Below are 19,707 nucleotides of genomic sequence, written 5' to 3'. Positions count from 1 at the left end.
CTTGCTGCATCCCAGCCTGGGCTGTGCCCCACGCAGTGCTGGGAGAGCCAAAAGGGCAGCAAAGGAAGCAGGAAGGAGTCCAAGCTAACTCCATGTGCATTTCCAGGAACTAATTCATGGAATTCTAGAAGGAGTAGCTTGTCCTATGAAGGAGGGTGAGGATTTGGGATCATGGTTCATGGTCGTGCTGGGTTAACAGCTGGGCTCAATCCCAGGTGTCTTTTCCAACCTAAACAATTCCATGATTTGGAAGGATGAAGGCTGAGGGAGAGGAGGGAGGCTGTGTGTCAGAATTAGATCATAAATTCCTCCAAATCACTCCTGGGCCTGAATCTTCCACAGGGGTCACCTCCCCTTGCCAAGCTGGCCAGGTGCCCAGCAGCTCACACCTGAACCTGATCCTGCCTCAGCACAGCTCCAGGTTTAATAAATCCAGGATTTCTGGCCAGGGAACAGAGCTGAGCTCACACAGCCCTGGTGTTTCCATTCAGGGCTTGGCTCACACCTGGCCAGCCTCAAACAGAGCAGCCCCAACATCTGCAGGAGCCCCCAGCCCCAAAACCTCAGGTGCTTTTCAAACACTGCAACGGGGTTTTGATTACAAACAGGACTTCTTTTAACCAGAAAAAGCCGGGAACTTGTTCTGCAAACAAGTTTTATTGTCTTTAACTGGAGGTTTTATCATCAACATCTGAGACTGGGGGAGGGGGAAAAAAAATCCCAGGAGGTTTCCAAAGCCATTCCTCCTCTCCTGTGAGTCACAGGTTTGACCCAGCCTGGTGGGACAGGAGCCATCTGACAACAATGGGAGTCTGGCACTTTGCATCCTGGAGTTCAACGAGCACACGGGCCCTAAAAATAAACCCTGCTAAGCTGCTGAAGCTGTATTTTCCTACCAAATTTCCTGCTGAGCTGATCCAACCATCATTTGACCACATGGATAGACCTCCTTGGTTATAGGCAGGGAGATTTAATTAGGAAGGGAGGAAGCAGGGAATTCCTGTTTGGGGTTTTTTTTGGAGGGAGGAGTAGAAGGGAAGAACAAATGAGGCAAAAAGAATTATGAGCAATAGGCACATATTCCTGGCATTGGAGTTGCTGCAGAGTAAAGGATGCTGTGAAACATCTCCTTCCTCCTCAGGGGTCCGTCTCCTTCCTTCCCTTCATCCAGCACAGTTTAAATAAAGAAACATCTGCAGAAACTCCCCAACAGAAGAGCCCTAATTGGGGAAAGATAAATCTGAGTGTCTGGGATGTGTTTGGAGGTGTAGGATGCCAAGGGGCTTTGTGGGAATTGGGTGCCAAGTCACTTGAGCTGCAGATTAGAGTTGGCAGGGATCCCATGGAGCCTGGCCCCAAAAAATGTGCTGCAGCACAGCCAGCCATGGGAATACTCACAGGAAAGGACACACTGAAGTACCAGGGCTCAAAAAGGACATCTTGCTACAAGGGGAGTGCTACAAGTGGATCTAAACTGCAGAGAGATGGAAAAAATCCTGATTAGGCAGAGAAACCTGTGGTGTGTGGAGTGGGCAAGAGCTGGAATTACCCTTGGGCTCAAGATCTCCTCTTGCACGTGGGAGCTCTGTGCAATCTTTACATCTCTGTCTGTATTTAGGGAGAAGCCAAGAGTTTCCACTCTGACAGGAGTTGTTTAGGAACTAAGAGCTGCTAAAACCCCAAACCCAGCCAAAGGTGCTCCCTGGATGCTCCCAGGCTTGGAGCAGCCTGGGCTGTGGAAGGTGTCCCTGCCCTGGAACAGGATGGGCTTTAAGGCCCCATTAATCCCCAGCCAGCCTGGGATCCTGTCAGGGGAACACATCCTCTGCTCCCTGTGGATGTGCCCAACGCTTCCCACCAGGAGAACACAGCCTGTGCACTCCCCTGAGTGCTGTCTCACCCCCACAGGTGAGAACAGAACCTTTCTCTGGTACCAGAGCTCACCCCAGAGCTCTCCCCCTGCCCCAAACAGGAAATCCCAGTCAGCACCACACAGGCTCAGAGTGAACAGGGATTTTTCCAGCAGCAGGATTTTCACGCCTCTCCTGGGCTGCTCTTTCCCTTTGCTCTTCTGCTCAGTATTTCAGGGGGAAAATGGATAACATGGGAGATTTAAAGCTCAGTTTCAGAGCTCCAGCAGGAAAATCTCTGTTGAGGCTGAACAGGCACTTGCAGCTGGAGCAGGGGGAGACCAATGCCTTCACCAGGATCTGTTTTTCCTGGCTTTGTCTCACTTGAGTGCTCCAGAAAGCAACCTAAGGGCTCTAGGCAAGGAGCAGAGATCAAATTTACTTCCTTTCCTTGCAGGGTTTGAAGTGAAAGATCCTATTCCACAGTGCTCTCTTAGGAAAACATATCAAGCATATTTTTACTCCTTTTCTCCCCCAGTCTCTATTTTCCTTTTTGCAATAAGCTCTGGATAAAGCCCAGAGCCAGAGCCTGGTGTCTGTCTGGATCAGTGACACGCACTGGACGAGCCGGGCCTGTCCCAGTTTGAAGGATGCATTCCCAGGAAGAATTCAGCTCATTTTTTGGGCTCTGGGAGAAGCCTGCAGGCACCTCCTGGAGCTGGTGAAAGCTGTGGCTCAGCTTTGTAACACCCTCTAAGCCAGAGCTAAGCGGGGTTTATCACCTCCAGGAGGATTGGGCAGCTCAAGGTCACATCTTGCTCTGCCTGGAGCAGCAGAGCCCAGCTGCAGTCTCACACCAGGGGAAAAAAATCCTCCCATCTCCACTATTACACTATTTTTTTCATCATTTTGTTCTTCCCAAACCTCCACCTGCCCAGATATTTTTGTGACGCTGGAGCTCAGCATCCCAACATTCCACATTGTCTAAAAACAAGTGGGCTCAGAAGCTCCATCCCCACATGAAAATCAACATTTTAACTAAGGAAACTCAGGATAAATTGAAACACAAAGAGATGCAAATAATTTGGGGGTTGAACTGTGTGTTAGCCAGCAAGCCCCAGTGGTATTTTGGAGGCCTTACTAAGAAAAAAGCTGTTTATTCTCAGCTCCATAGTGACCAAAAAATCACTTCTGTGAGCTCTGCTTGTCCTGCAGCCAGCCTGGTGTCTCCAGCAGGAAATCGGGGAGGAATTTTGATTACAAGTGATCACTGCTGAAGATGTGTATTCAGATAAAAAAGGACTTTTCATCCAGTTCCCTTTGTTTCTTGATTCATAGTCAAACTCTAATCCTATGGCAAGTTGGAATTCCCATAGCAACTCTTTTTAAACAGGAAAAGCTGGCAAAGGGGAAAGGGCATTATTTAAATACCTGATTACTGACTTCTGCAGCAAAGCTGCTGCCAAACACCCAAGAACAACCTCTTTTTAAGCTTGGGCTAAAAGTAAAAACCCTTCTAAGGTGAAAATCCAATGTGAAAATCCTTCCTTATAGAAGCTGCAAATTCTTGCTCTGCTCCCACTGCCTGTAGCTCCACACATCACTTAACACTTGAGCTTCCTAATGCAAGAGGAGAAATGGAAATGGAAATCTTTCTGGTGAAGATGCTGTGCAAGGGAGCAAACAAGGATTTATTTTCAAAGGAATCTTTCAGAAATACTTTTGGGCAGAGAAACATCTTTGCTGCTGTACTCCTTGATATTAAATCAGTTATTGTTTGTAGTCACACTGATGAACATAGGAAAGGCCTGGGCAGATTGCTGACAAAAACCTGATTTCCCTTTAAATAATATAGATTTTTTCTGTTAATTGGGGGACTGGAATTTGTACTGATTGTTTAGAAATACACAGAAAAGAAGAAAACCAACCCACACAGCTGCCCAAACTCATTTGGTTTGAACACAGCCCAGCAGTGGCCCCAGAGCTGTGCCACAGGATGTGACCCCAGAGGCTGTGCAGCCACTCCTGAAGCCATCCCCAAATCCAGAGGGATGGAGCAGCCTCGGGGGGCTCTGCTGAGTGGCCCTGAGCTGTCAGGGGATCAGGAGAACTGCAGGCTCACCCCCAGCCCTTCCCCACATCGCAGGTTTCTCCCAAACCATGGAAATAACACAGATAAATTTTCCTTAAAATGACAACAGCTCCCAGACTCGGAGCTGTACAACCAAACCAGAAGCCCAGAGCCTGCAGACTGCTGCATGTTGGACACCTGGAGTGCCAAACCACCCCTGCACCTGCACAGGGCTTCTCATGGACACAGTGGTGACAGGGCTGTTCTTCCCCTCCAAAAACCCAGTTCAACAGCCCAGCGGTGGGAAGGAGGCTGTGAACATCCAGCTGTGCCCTGGGACACTTTGGGTGGCCACTGACTGAACCACAACCTTCAGCCTGCCTGGTCTTGGGATGCCAAACCAGCACTGCCACGTTGGATTTGGTGTTGGAGCTCAAGACAAAAGTTCTGAAATTATTTCAAAATAGCAAAAATTTGATTTCTAGGCACTCTCAGTGTTTCTTTTTGGGCTTTGATGCTCTGGTGCACATTCTAAGTGCCAACTGAGGTTAAAATACCTGGTGTAGAGCTCAGGGATAACTCAGCACTCTCCTGTGTCCCTCCACCATTTCTCTGGTGTCCCTGGGATGGCTCAGGAGACACCACAACAAAGAGAAACACATATTATCCCATCTCAGGTAAGACTCCAGCATCCACCTGCCCCTGGAAATCCACCTGGATATTGCCTGGCACCTGCTGCTCCCCAAACATCTCCTCAACCTACCCTGAGCATGGTTTTACCTGTTAAACGTGATACCCTGTGGGAAAATCAGAGCCAAGATGGGCTGAAAGCTTTGCCTAATTAAAAAATAGAGGAGACAGTTCAAAGTCCTTCTGTGATCCCATGGGAATGGAGGATGCAAGGAATAATGGAGAGAGATGAAAGGAGGATGTGCAGACAACTGGGGGAAAGACATGAAGAGTAAAAATAAAGAGATTAATCAAAAGGAAGCCTCTGACAACTAGAGGGAAGGACAGAGCTGGCTGGAGAGCAAATATAACAGGGCAGAAGAGGAAGGTGATGTAGGACAGATAGGAAAGGAAAACCCTAAACAAAACATAAAATGTAAAATAAGTTAAACCAGCATGAGTCACTTTGCCGTAGTCAGCCCATCTCTCACAGGCAGCACGCAAAGGGCAGAGGCTGAGAGGTCCAGAGCCACTGATGGTATCACCTCCCACACAGACATTTCTCACCCAAAAACACCCACACCCCACAGCCCATCCTGCTCCCTGCTGCAGAAATGACTGTGCAGGAATGAAAACCACACCAGTGCCTGTGCCAAGAGCTCAGCAAAGGGCAGCAGCTTTTGGGGGGCTAAGGGGGCGTGCAGGAACCTCCCAGCACTGCTTGTCACAGACACAATCCCTAAATAATTGCCAGGCACGAGGCAGCGAGAGCCTGGCACAGCTCTGCTGAGCTGAACACTTCTGAGCTGCTGCTACTACAAGTTTACAACACCTCTCCTCATTGGACTGCTGGAGAGCCCAGACTCCCCAGAGCAGATTGCTGGGGGAGGCAGCTGCAGATTAACTCGAGTTTAAAACTGCTGATTTGCTCTGAGCTGCTCTGGAATCGCTCAGGGCCCAGGCAGCATCCCCAGATCCCATTTTCTGCTTTTCCTGGAGACTTTCTGGTTGCTGTGCAGCCCCAGAGTTGTCCCAGCTCCAAACTCCTGAGGATCCATCAGCATCCAGATCTCCTGGATCCATCAGGAGAGCTCTGACAGCCAAGGATGGGTGAGTGACTGACTGACACCCCACTCCCACCCAAACCTCATCTCGCTGCAGCTCCCTGAGACCAGGGATGTGTTCCCAGGGAGAAGGGGCTGCTCCCTCACCCCAGCTCCTGCCAGTCCCCTCTCCAAGCATTTTCTCCTATTTTCTGCTCAGCAAAGCTTCAGGAGGTGACAAGTCACAATCCCACTGCTTGGAGATTCTGATTTCCCCCTCCCTCCTGCAGTGTGCAGGTGAGGGGTGCACCAGTCCTAGACTTGGAAAAGCAGGGATTTTTCAGGGATGTGTTCTGTGCTTTGCTGCAAATCAAACTCCTCTTCTCTGAAGTGCAGCATATTTAATTCACTGATTAAAGACCGAAACAAGAAATTAACATTAAACCTTAGAAACCAGGACTCTTTGAGACCCCTTTCAGCAATGCCAGAAAGGAGGTTTTGGCAAGTTTCAATCGATATTTTTTCCCACCAGGGGTCTGGAAGGTGGCCAGGGCTCTGTGGGAGCACTGGGGCTTTGTTTGCCTCAATTCCCAGCAGGCACAAGTGCCTCGTCCCCTGTCCTGCTCCTGCTGCAGGAATTCTGTGTCAATAAACTCCACAGGCTGGGAGGGACTGGGAGCTCTGCCCTCACTGTCATTAGGACTTGGATTCATTAATTAACCTTTTCAGGGTGGAAAGTGCTGTGCTGAGACCTGGATTTCAACATCCTGGGGTTTTCAGGACTCTCCCCAAGGCAGGCACAAATCCCTGCTCCCTTTCCCAAAGGACAGCTTTCAAAACCCCGCTGACCTTTCCTTTTCTAAGGCATATTTTTGTAAAAATCTGACCCCTGAAGGTGCCAAAGGATGCTCCTCACTTTTATCCACGTCAAGATTTGGGTTCTGAGCACAAGGAGAGCTTTCTCCAGTGGTAAATAATTCTATCCACCCCATTAGTCCTTCTCTGGGGCTTAGAAAAGCAGGAATATGCTCGTTACAGAGTTTATTTTCCCACTCTTCTCCTGGAAAACATTATTTATTCACAGTTAGGTGAATATGTGCACTCAGGGACAAAAATCTCATTTTTAAGCCTTGAATGTCACAGTTTTTTTGCCTTTCATTTCAGTCTCCTTGAAAGGGCAAATCCAAGGTGCTCCCAAATTCCTTAATTTGGTTGCTTGGCTTTCTGGACCAAAAACATCATGCCACTCAAGGGAACAGAGTTTTAATTGCTGCATAATTAAAGAAAAGGGCCACTTCTTGTGGGTTTTTTTCCTGTGTGAAGTACAGTGCACCACAGAAGTGTTATATATATTAAAAAGATGACAGAAATTAAAAAGAAATGGTAAATCAGAAGGAAAGGTGTGCAGAAACTGTGAAGCATTTAGTGAAGAACACAAATGTAGTTGTAAGAAACCACATTTTAGCAAAAAAAAAAAAAGGATCTGTTATAACAAAATAGCACCTTCTTTAGGGACTGTCCATTAAAGTCCTAAATTATACTTTCAAATGCAGTAATGGAACAAGAGAAGCAACATGAAACAAGCCCTCGGTAGCTGCAGGCTATGAAATCCCGATGAAAACGTGCTGAGTGACACCCAGGGTCCTGCTCCGGGTTTAGAGAGCACCAGAGGGCAGCCGTGGAACACAAAAAAATCTCCCTGGAGCTCACAGGAACCAGGAAAACACAGCAGAAAGGGCTGCCTTCTGTAAATTCATCCCCTGACAGAAAAAGAATTTAAAAAACCCCAAAAAACTGGGGGTGTTTTGCAGGAAAAACATCCACATGAGCCCTGTAAGTAGAGGGAAGATAAGGAAAAAAAATAAATTAATGAGGGCTCTTCAAAACCAGCTCATGCAAAAGCTGCTTATCCAAGGCAGCCTGGGATGCTGCAAATCCTCTGCCATTTATTCACATTTCTCCCTCTCCAGCTGCTTTGAGGGTCCTGTTCCCCTGGGACATCTTCTTTGTCTCATACTGACAGATCCCTTTGATGAAAGGTTTGTTATTCCCGTGCCAGGAAGGGTTTTTGCCACGGCAGTGCCCAGAGCTGCAGGCAGTGGCAGTCAGAGCCACATCTGAGTTATGTGACAGGGGAAGCCCCATCCTGCCCAAATCCCACTGGGATTCCAGCAGGCACAGCCCCAGGAGGAGGCTCAGCAGTGTCAGGGACAAGGGCACAAATTCATTAAAGGGGGAAAATGAGGGATGGATTGCATTTTTCTAAGGGAAAGGGAGAGATTTAGGCACAGGGGAATAAATCCTTCATTTATCTCCTCCCAGCTACTGCAAAGGATTAGAATTAGAGATTCCTGGAATGGTTTGGGATGAAGGGACCTCAAAGCTCCTCCAGTGCTTTGTCACTGCCACTGTCATGGGCAGGGACACCTTTCACCAGCCCAGGTTGTTCCAAGCTTCATCCAACCCAGCCTTGGACACTTCCAGGGATCCAGGGGCAGCCACAGCTGGGCAGAGCACAAAAAAACACCCAGAGCTACCCTAAATCCAATTATTACACCAGTCATCACACACACTCCTCTTCTCCTGCTGTCCCCACCCTGGTTCTGACCTGAGGATGAGGCTCAGGTGTGGAACAAGCCCCTGCTGGGCCCATTTTCCACCCTCCTCTCCCATGAGGAATTGCTCACTGATATCAAATTGCTTCAAAACTGCAACTCAGAGTCACCCCTTGGCACTGAGACAGCAGAGACACAATCCCAGAGGCAGAAATTCTGGGAATTAGTGTGAGACCCTAAAAATACAGGTGCTGGTTTTAGTGATTCTCCTCGTGAATCCCTTTATCCAGACCGTCCTTGCCCTCAAAGGGAGCCCAACTTCTCTTGGTCATTGTAACAGATTTTTCAAACAATTAAAAACAGATTATGGGCATGAAAAGGCTGAACTTTTGCTATCTTCATAATTCCACAATAAATCTGCATCCCTGGCAGACACAGCCTGAAAATCATGTCATTTCCCATGGACACACTGACCTTCAAAGCAGACACAGCTTTGAAGAAGTGGTTAAAATTACAAAAAACCCAAACCAACACACCAAAAACACCTGTTAAACTGTCAGCCCAAGCAAAGCTATTTCTCCCTTGAGGTTTACAGAACAAGACTCTGTCTCCTCACCACTTTCACACCCTTTGGAAAGTTATTTAACTCTAAATTGAAAGCATTGATAATGACATTGGATGTCCCAGATAAATTCTGGGAAATGAAATGTGTCACGGACTCTCCTGGGCTGGAAAAGATCCCGTTATCAGCAACCCTCTAAATCTATTTTTAATTAAAGATAAACCAACAGCTGCAGAGAAGAAGGAGAAAGGGAAAATGAAGCACTTGCTGAAGGAAATATTTCCTTAAACCCCCTCAGGTATGTATTTGCTGCGAAAATAAATTCAGGTTGGATGGAAATGTGTCAGACCAAAAGTGGTGAAAGAGCTTTGTATGAAAATTTCATCAGGTTCCTTGTTTCAATAAAACATCCTTTTCTCCTCTCAAGTCCTCTTAATAACAACTTCTCTTTCCCTACACCTTTTCATCTTGTTTTCATTTCAGCTAGAAAGCATTAAAAGTTAATTTGAAACTAATTCAAGTAGAGGGTTTTTGTGATTATTTTGTTGGTTTTGACATTTTTAGTAATTAACATTTTCTTCTATTTCTTCTCCACCTCCATTTCATTCCCAACTCCACATCCTTAGACTCCTGCATTAAAAACTCAAGACAGGATCCAGCTTTTAACAGCACATTTGCAATATTTTATGTGGATAAATTCCTTCATTTCATTGCTTTTCAGTAGCTGATACCTTCCAGCCTGAGGCAAATAAGGGCTTACAGAAATTTTACTATCTCAAGTGGAACTGAAGCTGATTGTTACAAATAGTCCCATAATGAGGTTAAAAGGGCCATAAATCTTCACAAAGTCAAGTTCCTTCCTGCTCTGAAGGCACATTTGCAGCAAAGGAAAGTCTATTTAGGCAGAGCTTGGAGCTGAAAAATAAACTTAAAAGAGTAAATCAGCCCAAGAAGCTAAAAATCATTGTCAGAGAAATTATTTACCCTGGAAATACAATTGTCTGAATTTGGGATGAACTCCGGGGAAGCAAGAAATGGGTGGCAGGGAAGAAGGGAGAGCCACATCACCCCATTATGGGGGGTTTTGTGCTTGAAAGGAAAAAAATATACAAAACAAAACCAGAATAGGCCCTGGATTGAAGGAGAAGGGGCCTGGCTTTGACTTTCATGCAAAATGTGACAGGTGAGAGCCTAAAAGGATTTTGGCAGCTCATGGAAAGGGAAATTAAGGAGCTGAAATCTTAAGATATTTTTCTTTTCCCTGGGAACACATAGGAAACACCAACACCTTGTCAAGCCCTGCACCCACTCCAAATCCTAAAATTTCCCCCTCTAACACAGCCTTGGAATCCATGTTTTGCTCCAAGCACTTTCTTTGGGAGGCAGCAGCTCTCCAGGCACCCTCAGGGGTTTGGGTGCAGCCTTGGGCTGAGCAGGAACCTGGGATCCAGGGATAACCCCAGCACAGGGAACACCCTCACCCCTCCCCAAAACCCTCCTGGAGGAGCAGCTCAGCCCCTCAACAATCCCAGGCAGGACAAGCACAGCCCAGGCTCCAGCCAGGAATTCCAGAATACAAGAAGACAGGGCCAGGATTGGAGACAAGCCTACAGCAAGACCCCAAAACTTCCCTCAGGAGCCAGGATCAACACCCAGCCTGGAAATAAATTAAAATGTGCATCCAAGGGTTGATCCCAGAGGGAAATTACCTGCTGAAAGGTCTGTGCTGGAGGCAGGCTCAGAGCTGAGTGTGCCCAAGGCAAGGATGGGAATGAGGGCAGAGCTGAACTGGAACCGTGAGCAGCCGTGGGGAGCCCCGGGTGAGGCTGCTCAGGGCCATAAGGGGTGTTGAGGTTGCAAAGGTTTCTGTGGAACCACTGCTGACTGTCCCTGCTGGGAGATTGGGGTCTGGGGATGATCTGCAGCTTCCAGACTTTTCCACAAGAAGACACTGAGTCTCTCCCACTCAAATTTCCTTTCTTCCAGCAGCCCCCTAAAAATCCTCTTTGCTTTTCCTACAAACCCATGTCCCATCTGCACAGTTGAGGCCTCTTTCCTTTCCTCACCACCACCCTGAGTGCTGATTCCAGACTGGGAATGTGTCCTGTGGGTCCAGGACTGGTCCTGGTCCAGGATCTGTCCTCCAGCAGGTCCCAGCTGGGCTCCTCCAAGCCCAGGGCAGGATGTGCCTGGGGATGGGGCCAGGGACTGAAATTTGGGAGAGCTCTCAGGATCCATCCCTGCTTCCCTCTCTGGATGGAACAAAGAACAGATTGAGAACCTGCTCCTGCTCCAGGGGCAGGGATTTGGGATTGCTGTGGTCTTTAGGAAGGATAAAAGACCCTAAAATCCATGAGGATGTTCTGGGGGCTGTGGTCTGGCCCGTGGCCTCAGGGAGGGTTCTCATCAGGACAGGCAGCTCCAAAGCAGAGCCAAACCAACAGTGACAGGGGACAAAGGGACCAAGCCCTACATGAGAAATTCGAAGAAGAATTAAGAAATCTCTTAGCTCTTGCTGTTTCTTGGTCCTCTCTGTGAAACAGAGCTCATCCTTTCCGTGCAGACTGAGCTCATGAAAGGCCACGAGGTGCTCAGATAATTAATCAGAATCTTTATCTAATGCACAAACACTTCTGTCACAGCTCAGTGACCTGGGGAGCTAATGACAGTTTGGCCACAGCTGCACAAAACCAGAAAAGGCTCTGAGCTGCAGAAATGTCCCCACACCTCCTGCTCTGTGTGCTCTTGCAGCCCCTGCTCAGTGCTGAACGCTCTGAGGTTCAAAAGGTTCTGCAGCAGCTGCAGCACAGGGATTTGTAGCCCATAGAATCCCATGGGATGTGGGATTTGTATCCTGTGGGATTACCCAATACACCAGGGCTGGTTTGGGTTCTGGCCAAGGCAGTCACACTCCAGTCAAGCACATCAGGATGAGCAGTGGGGAGGAATGGCCAAATTTAAGTAAAGGGACAGAATTCCCAAAGTGGGTATTTCCTGGAGGAATGGGAAACCCCAGGGAATTCAGGCAGGCCCCTGTGCCAGTCTCAGCAGCCTTTTGCCCAAGTTTACTCTTCTGTTTAGAAAAAAGCACCTTCCCCTCCAAGCTGTTTGGTGACCTCTATGGGAAACCCTTTGCTGTCTTCCCTGGTGACATTTCCCTCAGCAAGGACACTCCCAGACACTCAGGCTGAAGCTGGACAAAGGGCTTGGGATCCTTGTGGCTTGGGTGAGAGAAAAACCAACTTGCCAGCAAACAATGAGCATTTCTTGCCTTCAGCTTCCACCTGACTTCACTTGCACCTGACCCTGTGTCTGTCTCTGCTCAGGGGACATGGTGACACCGTGTCCCTGCTGCCACCTGCCAGCCCAGGACTGCTCAGGACAGGATTATCCCTTTCCTACACCTCTCCCAGGGCAGCATCTTCCAGCACTTCTTGCTTTCTGGGCTGGCTGAGCATCCCCAGCCGCTGCAGCTGCTCAGCCTCTGGAATGTCCCTCCTGCCCAGGAGCTGCTGTCCCCCGGGAAGGAGCAGCTCCCCTTCCTCCGGAGCATCTGAGGCTGCTGACAAAAAGCAGGATATCGTTTTCCTGAAGCCCGCTGTCTCTGCCTCTGCAGAAATCTAATTAATGCATGCTAATGAGGCTAATTCAAAATCCCTGATCCAGCGACTGCCCAGTGCTTCTTCCAGGCTTCAGTTCTCCTTCCAGCTAGAAAGAAAGCAAGAAAAAGGAATTAGCAGAGCTGATCTTTGTATCTTGACACTGTTACACAATTTCACTGATGTCTTAACCACAAACCAGCGGTTTCCTTTTTATTTTCCTCCTCCACCTGTACAAGAATTCTCTCAATAAAATGATTGCACAATGAATTTATGAGCTGCAGCTCTTCCAGATGAGGTGTTTGATCAAGTGGTGGCTACAAAAGTTTTTTATCCAGACACAAAATGATGAGATGTCCTGGGAAAAGCAGCGATGGGGCTGATATCAAGGTGGAAGAGGAACCTGAGAATTACTGACGATTCTGGGAAACAACTGGGTTCTGTTTATGAAGAGAAAACAGGAAAAAAACTTAACCCCAAAGTTTTATGTAAACTCAGCAAGCAAAACAAGCAAACCAGACCCGAACCAAAAAAAAAAAACCAAAAACAAAAAAACAAAAAAAAAAAAAAACACCAAAAAAACACCAAACCCCAATAAATCAGCCTGAAATGAGAAAGGGAAAAGTCCAGTTCTAATTCACAGATGATTATGATTTTCCAGTCAGAGCCCAGTGCTAACTGGGATTATGTATGGCCTGATTTATGAGGGAATCATAGGACTGTTGTGGATTTTTCCACTGATTTCAGGAAGGAAGGGAAAGAAGGACATTTGCTTTTAGTCTAAAATTAGTTGATTTAAAAAGCAAATTCTGAATGGCTTTTCTCTCTCACTTCTCATTGGGATGTTCTATGTGTGGAGCCTCCCCTGTGCTCTATTTTCACAACAGATCTGAAAAGTGGAGGAGTTATCCCACCCCAAATACCTCTTCTGAATCTCCTAAATGGAGTCTCAAAGGTTTTCATTTAAAAGCAGCAAGATTTGAGAGTTCCAATCCAATGAAAATGCATTGGAAGTTGATGGGATATTTGTTTTTTTCCAGGGAGGGAGGACTCTGGGATCTGGTGCCTTGAGGAGGTATCTCAGCTGAACTGCAAATTGTTTGGGGATATGTCTGCAGGAAATGCCCTTTAAAAAAAAAACAACAACAAAATGGGATTTTGCCAGTCAAGGTTTGGATTTCACCCCAGTATATTGTGGTACTGGTTCAAGGGGAGTGGAACTGGAAGTTGTGCTTTCCTTCTCTGAGTACAGCTGGAATTTTGGGGAAAATCAATTCAGACTGACTCAAAGGCAGCAAATATTCCTTCTTCCAACTCCTGAATCTGGGAATACATGGTTAGAAACATCCATTTTGAGTAGATCCCTTATAGCAACTGATTAGCAAAGTATTTCCCTGTTTGGAAATACTATCCAAGGAACTGATAGTTTGATGCAATCCACATTATGGATAAAAAATTAAATTCAAAAGCAAAACATTAAGGAAAAACATTGGAGAAATAGAGTACAGCTTAACTGTTGTTTGACCCCAGAATCTGAAGGATTCTTTCTGCAAACACAACTTAGACATGGTTGTGCTGCATTTCCTCCCCAGGTGTCAGAGAAAACTGAGGAGTGAAAGACAGATTTGAAAGAGAAAATAGAAACAAGGAGTGAACCTAAACACAGAGCTACTGGAGAAACCGTCAAAACAAGAAGCAAAATCCAACAGGGCCAATGAATTCTGGCTGCCAAGGAAATCTTGACTTCTCTATCCAAAGGAACTCTTGTAAGAGTAAAGACTTACTCATCCTTTCCAAGACTCAGCTGGATTTACATCCTCGTGGGATGTGAGTAAAGGACAGCGCTCTCCAAATTGGAAGAAGGCTCCAGGAGCTGCTGGCTCCTGCTCTGCTCCTCCCACCAGCTCCAGGAGACAAATCCACCTTGTGGGATGGCACAGCTCCTTCCCAGCTCTCCTTTGCTGTTGCTGAGAACTTGCTGAACTGAAGGTCTTCAGTTGTAGCTCTGGAGGGCAAAAAGTTGGAGTTTGTGACTGGTGGGGTTCAGCTTCAGCAGAATCCAGGCACATGGAGCAGGACTAGGAGCTGACAAAAGTTCTTTATAAGCCAAAAACCCCCAAGCAGATGGTGCTGAGCTAATGTTTCTCAGGAAGAGCTAAAATCAAGCTGTTCTATCAGCATCTGCACGCATCACTGCACCTCTGCTGTTGGGCAGGGAAATTAAACCAGCTCCCAGGACTTTGTCCTGCTCGTTTAGAATTCTGGGAAGCAGTGATAGAGCAAAACCATCTCGTGGCTTTTCATTATTCCAGTCAGCAAGTGAAATCTGGGCTGTAGCTGTTGTGATTTGTATGTGCTGCCAGTGTTTCTAATCTTATTGAAATGATAAAATGTCTCATCAGGCTGTTTTCTCCTAGGAATAATTTTCCTTGGAGTCCTTCCCCAGCCAGGAGCACCCAGAGCAGACCTGAGGCACAACTGCTGCTGTTGATTTCTTGCTGTCAGTTGTTGATGATGTAGAATTAATTTTTCTTTCTGACCAGATTTATATCTTAGGCCCAGGCCTAAGCCTGTGTTCATGCTTGTAAGACACCCCACACATGTCCTGCATGGCACCTGACGGCTTCCAAATCCAGGCTGGACAGGGATTTGAGCAACTTAGTCTAGGTGGACACCTGGAAAGTGTCCCTGCTCATGGCAGGGGGATGGAATGAGATGAGATTTAAGGTCTCCTCCAACCCAAACAGTCCTGTGACAAGAATGAGTCCAACCTGGACACCTCCAGGGATGGGGCAGCCACAGCTTCTTTGGGCACCTTGGGCCTGGGCCTCCCACCCTCACAGGGAAGGATTTCCTCCCAATATCTCATCTTAAAGTCTCCTGATCTTTAAATGCAATCAAATTCTCTTTGCTGGAGTCTTTGGTGCTGTTTCCAAACGAAGTGAAAGGGGAAGCAGAGCCTCATGAAGAAAATGTGATGAAGAACATGACCAGGGTTGATCATATTTGTCGGGAGGGGTTTTTCCGGTCTCGGGAATTCCCCATGGAGTTCATTTGGGTTTGTCTTCCAGTTCTCATGAACATTCTCACCCTTCTCCTTGCAGCCTTCATGGGGAGGCTGCACCAGTGTCACAGACAATATGTGGGACATTGGCTTTTGGATCATGGAATCCCAGGATGGTTTGGGATGTGTCCAAACTCACACCATGACTTGTCCTGCCTCTACTGAGGGTGAGTCACCTGTGGGTGAGAGGTGACAGAGTTCCAGGAGATACTTCCAGGCTGAGTTGGTTCCCTGAGGCTGATGTTCCAACACCAGTAGCTCTTTTTGCTGGAAGCTCTAAATTAACAAATTATAACCTTTACACTAAGCTGGATCTCACCAGATTGTGCTGGCGATTCTCCCCCCAGGAAAATGAGAGCAAAGGCTTTAGCATAAATCTCCAGAATGAACACAAACAATGCACTCAATTCCCTGTGCACATAAGGAAAAGGAATTTCATGTGCCAGCTTGTGGCAGCTCCTCCAGGGGAACTCACCACTACAAAGACCCCCTTGGGAACTGAACTTTTGTAAAGAAATTAAACTGGGCAAAGAAATTAAAACCTCCACAGGCAAAACGAAGACTTCATTTTCCTCCCAAGGTCCCTCTCCCTCAAAATTTTCATTTATCCCCTCCAAAAAGGCTGCTGCAATCTGTCTGTCAAGGGATTCTGAGCTGCAAGGGATGAAGAAGTTTTCAGCAAAGAGAACTAATGATTATTTTTAGCATCAGCTGCATGGAAAATACTTCTCAGAGGCTCTGCTTGTTTAGAGGGGAAGATACATTTTCTCCTTTTCAGTTTCTGCTAAAAACCCAGCATTTAGGAAGTAAATGGCTCTGACAAAGAGCGATGGTTATGATGGGCAAATCCTTGCGGCCAGCACTGGCAAACCCTGGATCTCCCACTGGAAAAGCTGCTCAGACTCTCCTCCAGCTCCAGGGCTTCAAGCTGCTCAGAATAAAATCCAGGGCGAGCTTCCAAGGGTTTGGCCACCAGCATTTCAAGATCTCCTTTCTCTTTCTGTTGTCAGGGAGGAATATTTGTGTTCCTGTAGAGAGCCTTGGTGTGTGTTTTCAGTTCCAAGCGCCCACGGGAGGGAACGGCTGTCGTGGGACACAGGGATGGGCTGAGACACAGCTACCAGGCAGCTCTGTTAGGAAAAGCTGCTGGTTTGAATTAAAAATCGATTTCTTTGGAACAGAATCAGCCTCTCTTTTGGACAGGAGGAACGTGTGTGTCTGTACTGGGGGCAGAGGAAATCGTTAACAACGTGGTGCAATTGAAGCTCTGTAACAGCAGAGAGAGAGGCACTAATGAGCAATGATATTTCAGTGGCCAGAAAATGTAGGTAATTAGAACTTATTTCTCACAGAACACCCCGTTCTGACTTTTTCCATGTGCCTCCTTGTCCTTTTTGTTGCAAGAAAAACAATTTTATCAGCTTGAGGCCCAAAACCAGAAATAAAAGGGAAGAATTTTTAAATGCTTGTCATTCTCTGTTCCTCTTTCTCTTATCTGATATATTAGAGTAAACAACACCATTATGTAATGTAACCTCCACATATACATTTCACTCTCCTTTAAATAATCCTTTAAATTCTCCATAGGAAGAATCACTGAATCAGGATACAATTATTTATTTTCTCCTTGTCAGAGTATAACTATTGACCAAACTTAGATAAATTTCTTGGTGTGATCTTTTGTTGAATGTCTGCTTTTCTACACCCCAAACACTTGACAGCAAAAAAAATTTGACATGAAATCTAAATCTTGATGTTATTTATTGGCTGCTCCATCCAATATCATTCTTATTTATTGGCTGCCCCATCCTTGGAAGTGTCCAAGGCCAGGTTGGATGGGGCTTGGAACAACCTGGGATAGTGGAAGGTGACCCTGCCTATAGAAGGGGGTGGAGCTGAATGGATTTTGAGGTCACCTCCCATCCAATATCCTGGGTTTCTGTAATTTTAGAAAAAAATGTATAATTAACACTATTATGAATATTGCTATATTAATAATTCTATACAATGTACTATATTAATGTTTTCTATACACTAAATAATACATTTTCATAAATTACATACCTATCTCAGTAATAGCTTAGAAATGCAGCTGCTTTTCCTCTGGTTCCCACTGAAGGGCTGTAATTTGTTTTATGGGAGGGTTTTTTCCTTATTTGATTTCTCCCCTTATAGATGTGGAAAACCTCTGAAAAGCCAGTTACAGTTCTATGGACTAAACCACAAAAAAGCCACAAAGCAGCCACTTAATTTTGGATTTGGGGAAAAAACTTGGAAAGGAAACAGAAGTATGGAAACTTCTTTCTATTTGGGATCATTGCACATCAAACCCAACTCCTTAACACAAACAATCAAAGCTGGAGCTATTTTTTTGGGTTAAAACCATGTGATTGCTCAATTATCTGTCACATAATGATGGCACTGAAGTCCAGGTGGCCTTGCAGGATCCAAACTCCCTTTAATCCAGGTGATTATGGTAATGAATATTTCTTGGAAGCCATAACCAAGAGGAGGAAGAGTCTTTACGCTGCACAAACCAAAGTTTTACCTTCAGAATGAGGGCAAAGAGCTCTGTAGGGAAATTCCATCGGACCCAGCATAACTGTCTGCAAAATCTCCGGGCAGTTCTGGTTTATCAGCAGAAAAAGCCACTTCCTGAGCCCCTGTCTGCAGGATAACTGATAAACCACCCCAGTAAACAGGGTGCAGATCCTCTGCAACTGTACTTACTTAAGGAAGAAGAAATTCAGCCGTATCTTCTGCAGGTGCAATAAGTTGCATTTTTAAATTTCCTACCTGGTTCTAAAGGTCTCATGTAACAACCTGCCCCAAACCAGGGCCATGGGGAAAGGCAGGAACAGCAGCTGCATCTTTTCCCTCTCCTTTTTTCACAAGGACTGTGGCTTTTGCTCAGATCAGTCAAGCCTGTCCTAGATGGAGATTCACGCAGAGAAGAGCATCTGCAGAAGAGCTGATAATGAGGGTGGTGGTGCCCTGGCACAGGTGCCCAGGGAAGCTGTGGCTGCCCTGGATCCCTGGAAGTGCCCAAGGCCAGGCTGGACAGGGCTTGGAGCAGCCTGGGACAATGGAAGTTGTCCCTGTCCATGGCAGGGGGCGGAACAAGATAATCTTTAAAGTTCTTTCCCTTCCAAACCATGCCAGGACTCTGTGATTCTCTGAATGTTTGTTGTCCACAGATGCTGGTGGGGTCAGTCAGGGAACTGCTGTTCCCAAATTCTCAGCTTGCCAGGCTGCAGAGTGCGGTGATTTTATGTGAAAGCCAATTTTGTGATTGGGTAAATTCCATCAAATATGTTTCCATCGCTGAGGAAGAAAAAAAAAATCAGCTAAACAGGATGTGCTGATAAACACTGCAGCACCGGCCAAAACCGCACTATTGCTTTTCACAAGGTCCATATAAATAATTTTAAAATAAACACCTGGCAAGCTCCCAGCTTCTACCAACCTCCTTTGACAAGTGATGGAAACGAGACTGTCTGGAAAGAACAGCACTGCACTTTAGGGGGTGCTCATGTGGAATTACCTGAATGAGCCAGCAGTTCTGGGTTTCTGAGGTTTCTGAGCTGTCAGACGTCAACTCTTGCGTTGTCCCCATGGCAGGTAGGAGCTGCTGTGATGTTTGATTTCACACACTCAGACCACGGCAGAGCAGACAGATTGCAACTGGTGACAGCTGAGTGCTGAGAGGCAGATCCCAGAGAGGCAAAACAGGGCAGATTCCTGATGGCTTTCTGAAAATCCAAACGGTGAGATCCTCCAAGGGGGTGAAGCTGTAGCCCCAGCTGTGTATTCATCCCCTGGGACAAGGTGAGGCTGGATCTGTGCCCGTTCCTTGAAGCAATGTCAGAAGTGCCACCCTTGGCAGGGAGATCCAGCGAGTGTAAACCGAGCTGGGGACTTATTTAGTTCAGGAGAAATGTCAGGCAAAGCTCACACTGTGCTAAAAAAAGCCATTGGGAAGTCAGACTTCATCCGCAGGAGGACTGAGCTGGAGCAGAGCACCCATCAGGTCCTCAGGAGCAGGAGGGGACAGCAGAGCTGAGCTGCCAGGCAGGAGAGGCCAGAAAGCTCCGGAGCGTTTCCATGGTCTGCTCAGAGCTGGGCTTAGAGAGCAGGAAGAATTGGAGGGGAGGAAGAGTTGGAGAGGAGGAAGAGTTGGAGGGGAGGAAGAGTTGGAGGGGAGGAAGAGTTGGAGGGGAGGAAGAGTTGGAGGAGAGAAAGAGCTGGAGAGGAGGAAGGGGTGCTCTGCACCCAGTTCCACTTGGAATCTTCC

General features: G+C 46.8%; 1 long non-coding RNA gene across 1 annotated transcript; it reads right to left on the bottom strand.

Annotated features, from left to right (window-relative positions):
- Window positions 1–629: 629 nt before the first annotated feature.
- On the bottom strand, window positions 630–19,055 carry LOC115495219 (uncharacterized). Its single transcript, XR_003960385.4, has 3 exons — window positions 18,958–19,055; window positions 14,134–14,354; window positions 630–12,458 (listed from the first exon to the last, which is right to left on the bottom strand). It is a non-coding gene; the product is annotated as an uncharacterized lncRNA (long non-coding RNA).
- Between the last annotated feature and the right edge of the window lie 652 nt (window positions 19,056–19,707).

This window comes from Taeniopygia guttata, chromosome 4A (genome assembly GCF_048771995.1).
Source record: "Taeniopygia guttata chromosome 4A, bTaeGut7.mat, whole genome shotgun sequence".
In the NCBI taxonomy this organism is placed as follows: domain Eukaryota; kingdom Metazoa; phylum Chordata; class Aves; order Passeriformes; family Estrildidae; genus Taeniopygia; species Taeniopygia guttata.
The sequence above is the reverse complement of the archived record's forward strand: the minus strand, read 5'-3'. Positions and strand labels throughout refer to the sequence as shown.